Source organism: Rattus norvegicus, chromosome 20 (genome assembly GCF_021556685.1).
Source record: "Rattus norvegicus strain SHRSP/BbbUtx chromosome 20, alternate assembly SHRSP_T2T, whole genome shotgun sequence".
Taxonomy (NCBI): Eukaryota; Metazoa; Chordata; class Mammalia; order Rodentia; family Muridae; genus Rattus; species Rattus norvegicus.
In genome coordinates this window covers 28,322,143-28,329,562 of record NC_141553.1, presented here as the reverse complement: position 1 = coordinate 28,329,562, position 7,420 = coordinate 28,322,143, and positions in this window count along the sequence as shown.

The following is a 7,420-nucleotide window of genomic DNA, read 5'->3' as shown; positions in this document are numbered from 1 at the left end:
TAGTAGGATCAACACACACACACACACACACACACACACACACACACACACACACACACACACACACACACACAAGTCCCTTTATGTACAAATACCAAACAGACTGAGGAATAAATCAGGCAAGCAGCACCACCTTTCACAATAGTCTCAAAAACTATATCCTGGTAACTTTAACCAAGCAAGTAAAAGATTTGCATAATAAAAACCTTTGTGAGAGGTTGAAGGAAAAAGAAAACTGAAGACACCAGAAGATGGAAAGATATTCATGCATCAGTGAGATTAAAATTGTGAAAATGGCCATTATACCTAAAGCAATCTGCAGCTCCAACGAAATCTTAAGAAAATTCCAGGAGAGGGTTGGGGATTTAGCTCAGAGGTAGAGCACTTGCCTAGCAAGCGCAAGGCCCTGGGTTCGGTCCCCAGCTCCGAAAAAAAAAAAAAAGAAAGAAAAAGAAAATTCCAGGAGAATTCTTCATAGAAATCGAAAATCAAGTCTTAAACTTTATATTAAAAACACAACAAAAAAATCAAGGATAGGGGTTGGGGATTTAGCTCAGTGGTAGAGCACTTGCCTAGGAAGCGCAAGGCCCTGGGTTCAGTCCCCAGCTCCGAAAAAAAGAACCAAAAAAAAAAAAAATCAAGGATAGTTAAAATATCCCAATAATAAAAGAACTGCTTTTAATAATAAGCAGTTATTATATCCCAATAATAAGAACTGCTTTTAGTAAGAACTTCCTTTTAATAATAAAAGGAAGCATCATCATACTTCAGCTTGTATTACAGTGCTACGGTAATAAAAACAGCATGGTATCAGCACAGCAGGCACATTGATCAATAGTTCAAACTGAAGACACAAACGTAAGTCCACAGATCTACCGACAACTAATTCGTGACGAAGAAGACAGAAATACACAGTAAACAGAAGAGCATCTTCAACAATAGTGCTGGCCAACCTGATGGCTGCACATAGAAAAATAAAAATAGATCCATATTTAATACCGTGTACAAAACTCTAAAAGGATCAAGGACCTCAACATAAAACCAAAGTGGAGGGGAGTAAGCTTGAATACATGGGCACAGGAAAAGACTTTCTGAATAGAACACCAATACCGCAGGCACCCATACCAACAACTCATGAGACTGCAAAGCCTCTGTGTGGCAAAGGACACCAACCCTTAGTCAAAGAAATGGACTACAGAATGGGAAATGTCTTTACCAATTATACATCTGATAGAGAGATAGTACCAAAAATAAATAAAGAACTAAAAACAAAACAAAACAAAAACCTGGACATTGAGAAAACAAATAACCCAATTTAAAAAATTGAGTATAGAATAAAGCAGAGAGTTCTCAGAATATGAAACAAAAATGGAGGAAAAACAGTTAATGATTCATCCTTGACATTCTTAGTTATCAGGGAAATTAAATCTACTTTGACTCCCTTCCGAATGGCCTTGATCAGGAAGACCAATGACAGCTTGTTTGGTGAGAATGCGAGGAGAGGGGAATGCTTATTCATTGTAGTGGGAATGTAAACTGGTGCAGCCACTACGGAAATCAGTGTGATTTTCCTCAAAAATCGGAAGATAGAATCATTTCAAGACTTGACTATACTGCTCTTGATTGTATGCCAAAGGATTCCACATCCTTCTACAGAGATATTTGTTCATAAATGCCCATTGCTTCTCTCTTCATAATACAAAGAGATTAGAAACAGCCTAGATGTGTGGCAGTGAAAATGTGGTACATTTACACAATGGAAATGTGCAGGCAAGTGGACAGAACTAGTAAGGTAACCCAGACCCCAGAAGGCAGACATTGGATGCTTTTCCTTGTGTGCAGAGTTTAGCTTTTGTGCTTTTAATGTGTGTGCTAGAATCCTAATATAAGCACAGAGGTTAGGTACCTAGTAAGTAACCAGGGGAAAGAAGAGGATCTCCCAAAGAAGAGGAAGTAGAATACAGTATTGTGGAGAGAAAAGAAGAAAACTGAAAATAGGAGGATTAAACAGGGAAGGAGAGGGGAAAGCAAGGTAATGGAGAGAATATAGGGAGAGACAGCCAACACTGAAGGGAATTAGAGAAGCCACATGGAAACCTGCTACTGTACATGCTTTCTAAGATATATAGTGAAAGGGATCTGAATGGAATTACCAATAACAATGGAGACAATGCCCCAACTAGACATCTTTTTTTTTTTTCTTTTTCTTTTTTTCGGAGCTGGGGACCGAACCCAGGGCCTTGCGCTTCCTAGGCAAGTGCTCTACCACTGAGCCAAATCCCCAACCCCCCAACTAGACATCTTATGCCACCCAGTAAAACCTCCAGCACCAGGAATGGGCTATACATCATTGAGTCACTAACCAAAGTGGTCTTATAGAGACCCCCAAACATCACAGGCAATTGCCAAGGCTATGGGGTGCTTTCCACAACTTGATGGTAAGACTATATTGATGGAGGCAACATTTACTTGTCATTGAACACAGAGAAGTCACGCTGGTGCCTAAGCAGAGGCTTCTCTCCTACTGACTATACGCATGGTACAGGAAGGTACTCTGCACACTGCTGGAGAAGAAAGGTAATCATTAGTATCAGCCAGCTACAAATGCTGTGACCCACAACCGAGATCTACTAGCAAGATATGCTGGTACAATAGTGGCATCAGTGTTATGGGAGTAACCCACTAATTACTGACTGAATTTAAGACCCACTCCATAGATGGAACCCATACCTGAAACTGCTAAAGTGGCCAAAAACCTGAGACAAGCTAGGTTATGGGCCTAAAGGAAAACCTAACAATATCGCTTTGCTAAATGTACATAGCAATATGATCACTGCTAACAACATATCCTTAGGTCAGCGCCTTGCTCAACCCACATCAAAGAGCTTTTTCTGTCAGCAAATGGGAATTAACACAAAGACCCACCCAAAACTGGATGGTGTGCGGGCAGTGACAGACTCTACAGCACTTAGTCCTAAATGGGATGTCTTCATTAAACCCCACCCCTCTCAAAGCTCAGGGATCTATGTGGAGCAGGAGATAAACAGACTGTGAGAGCCCGAGGTGAAGGATGTCTTTAAGGAAACAGTGTCTTTCAGATATAACAAGACAGATGCATACATGAACCAACAGAGACCATGGCAGTATGCTCAAAGAATGCACAAGTTCAAGCCAGAGGGGTCCCGGTAATGAGAGTAGGAGTAGACACAGCATCCCACCCTTAACCAAGAAGCTATCTGCAATTGATAATTGCTGGCAAAGGGAAAATCAGTTTTCTTCAATGGAGTGTCACCAGGGCAAGCCCCATGCTCTGGAGTAATTGGCCAAAACAAAACAAAACAAACTTAATGGTATTTTTTTGTGTGTGAACTTTTTGTTTAGTTTTCCTTTGTTTGGCATTCATTTTTGGTCGTATTGGTTTTCGGCCTGTGTGTTTTGATTTTTGAAGGGTTGCTTAGTTTTTTTATTTTTGCTTTTTTTTTTTTTGAGACAGAGACAGAGACAGAGACAGGGAGAGAGAAAGAGAGAGAGAGAGAGAGAGAGAGAGAGAGAGAGAGAGAGAGAGAGAGAGAACACATAAAGCTGGGAGGGTAGGATCTAGGAGGAGTTCGAGGAGAGAAAATGACAGGTAGATTTATAGAATATAGATAGATGATAGATAGAGATGATAGGTAGGTCAATAGGTAGGTAGATTGATAGATGACAGGTAGATTTATAGATTATAGATAGATAGATAGATAGATAGATAGATAGATAATAGATAATAGATAGAATTATTTCATTTAGACAGTTTTGCTTCTTTATACCCATTGGTCCTGCACACTGGTTGCAAAATGACCACACCTAGTTTAGATGTCAGTTCTGCTGTGTTTTGTCCAACAGGATTGGAAGTGTATATTAGAATATAAGACGCCTTTTTAGGCCTATGAATTGTCCAATTAACTCAATCCCTAACGTGCCTGCAGCTTGTCCATAAACTCTGTCTCTCTGCTGCCCACACCCTCTGTGTCGGTTTTTCTAAAAGCTCACTTCCTGTCCCTTAGCTACCTTCCAGACTCAGTGATGGAGGTACTAGATTTCTATAAAACATCAGCCCAAAAGGGAAGATGCTAACACAACACTGAGGAAGAAGAAATTATCTTGGATTCGCTCTAAAGGAGACCAACTACAGTTGTTTGTAGCACATAGACTGCCCAGCAGGGCCCTGCATGAGCCTCACTACTGAGGAAAGAGCTGGTGGTAGCTTGCTGATGCCTGGAGAGGAAGGAGTGGCTTATTTCAGAATCTCCACAGAGCAGGGATCAGTATGAAAGCAGAGACATCTGCAGGAACAGGTACTAAGGTGACACAGCAGGTGTTCCCGAGTGGACTGCCAAGACCTGGAGAGGCAAGAGTTCTCCTGGTGTAGCCACAAGAAGTATGTAGCTCTGAAATGTCCTCTAGGTTCTAGAAACACTAACTAGTACCACCCGTTGCCTAGGTAGTGGCACGTCATCAAATTCAGGGCCGTTTTCTTGCAGGGTACAGATGGCCCTAAGAAAGAGCACTGGGGTTTTATTTTCCCCTTGCCTGCCTCCTTCCTTCACAGGACTCTCATCCCTCTGCACTTTTCTTTTCATGTTATCTGAATCATTAGATGGTCCTTAAAATCCCACGGCATAAGGAACTTTGGAAGACAACGTTGTGAATGGACACAGTCAGGAAGCCACAGACAAGACCTGTATACACACTCTCAGTGCCCAGAGACAGCACTAGAGAGTCTGAGCTACTTTGTGGGCACACTGGTGTTGACCAGGTGACATGATGCACATGTAGAAGGAAGGTCAAAGACGGTGAAGCTGGCATGTACTTGTTGGGTAACGCTGATGTCGCCAGTGTGCACGCAGGTTTAAAGCCAGGGATTCAGGTACGCAAGACAAACATTCCACAAACTAAGCTACACCCCAAACCCACTATTTTTTGGGGGGCGGGCAGGGTTTCAAGATAGGGTTTCTTTGTGTAGCCTTGGCTGTCCTGGAACTCATTCTGTAAATGAGGTTGGCCTCAAACTCACAGAGATTTGCCTAACTCTGCCTTCTGAGAGCTGAGACTAAAGGCAGATGCCACTGTGCTGGAGGCCCATTGTTCTTAAAAATCAAATCCTTGCCAGTGGTGGTGGCAGTGCACACCCAGCCCTCAGAAGACAGTGACAGAGACAGGTGAGTTCAAGGTCAGCCTGGTTTTTAGAGCAAGTTCCAGGGCAGTCAGGGCAGAGAAACCCTGTTTCAAAAAATAAAACAAAACCAACCAACCAACCAACTAAACAAACAAACAAACAAAAACCAAAAATCTTCACCGTGTTAGACATGGCACATGACCTAAATTCCAGGTCTCCTGAGGTAGAGGCAGGTGGATGAGTCCAAGGCCAGCCTGGTCTACAGAGTGAGTTCCAGGAGAGCCAGGGATGTAAAATAGAAAGGCCCTGTCTCAAAAAAAAAAAAAAAGTGACTTGGTTGAGGTCCTGGAAGCAGTTTTTATCCTGTGTTTAGTAACTATGCCAGCTCATAGCTCATGACTCAGGTCACCATCGCATAGCTGGGTGGAGCAAGGGAGTTGCCAGAGCAGTGTTCTACCAAACAGCCATGTGACCGATTCATGAATCAGTGTTTACATATTCTCCAACTGCCTTGTCTCCCTTGCAATCCTTACAGCTGTCCTTCCTGTAGGTCCAGGTATCTGGGCCAGCTTGTTCTGCTGCTTGTTCCCTGAACCTGTCCCTCCCACCTGGCCAAGTCCCAAAATTTTCCTTCAAAGTCCAACTCCCACACAGTGGCAGCCGATAGGGTTACACAGTTCCCCTGTTGGTTAGTCTGAACATCATTCTTTTACTTCATACCTTACTCCCTAATAACTTGTGGGCTCCTTGAGACTAAGTAGGTAGTTTTCAACTGTGGTGTTTTCAGATCCTTGCCAACAACCCTCTGTGGATGGCTGTGTGATGGGACATTGTCACAGGCTTGGATCTGAGTCCCAGGCCGCCTACTGAAGCATCCAGGTTCTTGAGTGCCACAGCAAAGAATTAGATCAAGGACACATGGTTAGAAACAGAAACAGTTTATTAAGAAAGGAAAGATGTTCCCAGAACTCAGGAAGTCGAGGCAGGTGGATTGCTGTGAGTTTGAGGACAGCCTGGTCTATAGGGCTAGTTTTAGGACAGCCAGGGCCACATAGGAAACTCAGGAAGGAAGGAAGGAAGGAAGGAAGGAAGGAAGGAAGGAAGGAAGGAAGGGAGGGAGGGAGGGAGGGAGGAAGGAAGGAAGGAAGGAAGGGGGAAGGAAGGAAGGAAGGAAGAAAACTATCTCACAATGATAGTAGACTGATGAGTTATGGTAAAACTCCAGAAAGCATGTAGCTACAAGCCATGTGACTCTATATAGGACATTTGTATAGGATTTAACTCACTCATGTTTATATATTGTGGGCTTTTCTGGAGAATGTTCTTTTTGTTGTATGAGACCCAGATAGGGAAGGGCTTTCAATGCCTCTGGCTGGCTGGCTGGCTTGCTTATTTATTTATTTATTTATTTATTTATTTATTTATTTATTTATTTATTTATTCTTTTATTATGAGTACTCAGATAGAGAAGGGCTTTCAATGCCTCTGGCTGGCTGGCTGGCTTGCTTATTTATTTATTTGTTTATTTATTTATTCTTTTATTATGAGTACTCTGTAGTCACACACACCAGAAGAGGGAATCAGATCCCATTACGGATGGTTGTGAGCCAATATGTAGGTGGTGGGAATTGAACTCAGGACCTCTGGAAGAGTAGACAGTGTGCTCTTTAGCACTGAACTATCCCTCCAGCCCAACCACTGGCTTCTTTAATGCATCACTCTTGGATGTAGCTTACACCAGCCTGTTTTCTTACTACAATCCAATCCTGTCCCCAAATCTCTGGGGAGACCAGGCAGATGATGATCTTGCTTAAACCTTGTATTTTAATATTATAAAACTATGACTTACCTTTAGGATATGTAACAATTTCAAACTTAAACTCTGAGTAATTTAAGGATTCCAAACAACTCCTCTTACGGAAAATCCAACATCTGGTGTCTATATCCAGCAGATAAAATAGGGAGAGTCTTGTGGTTCCTTTTAGGTAGGGACTAAGAGTTCTCACCAGCACAGCAGCAGATATAAATTATTGACTGACTATTGTCATACTCCTGCATCTCAAGGTAGAAAGGATGGTGGGTGACTAAAAGGAATAATTTGTACCTATTGTTAATCAATTGTAGAGGTGGGTTAGAAATAACCAAAGATAATTTGGCTTGGAATCTGTAACATTCCAACTCTCCATAGTCAAAAGTTAGGAACCATTCAATCAACCTTGTATAGAATATTTAACACAGGGCTGGTTTTCCTCTGGAATTTTGGTT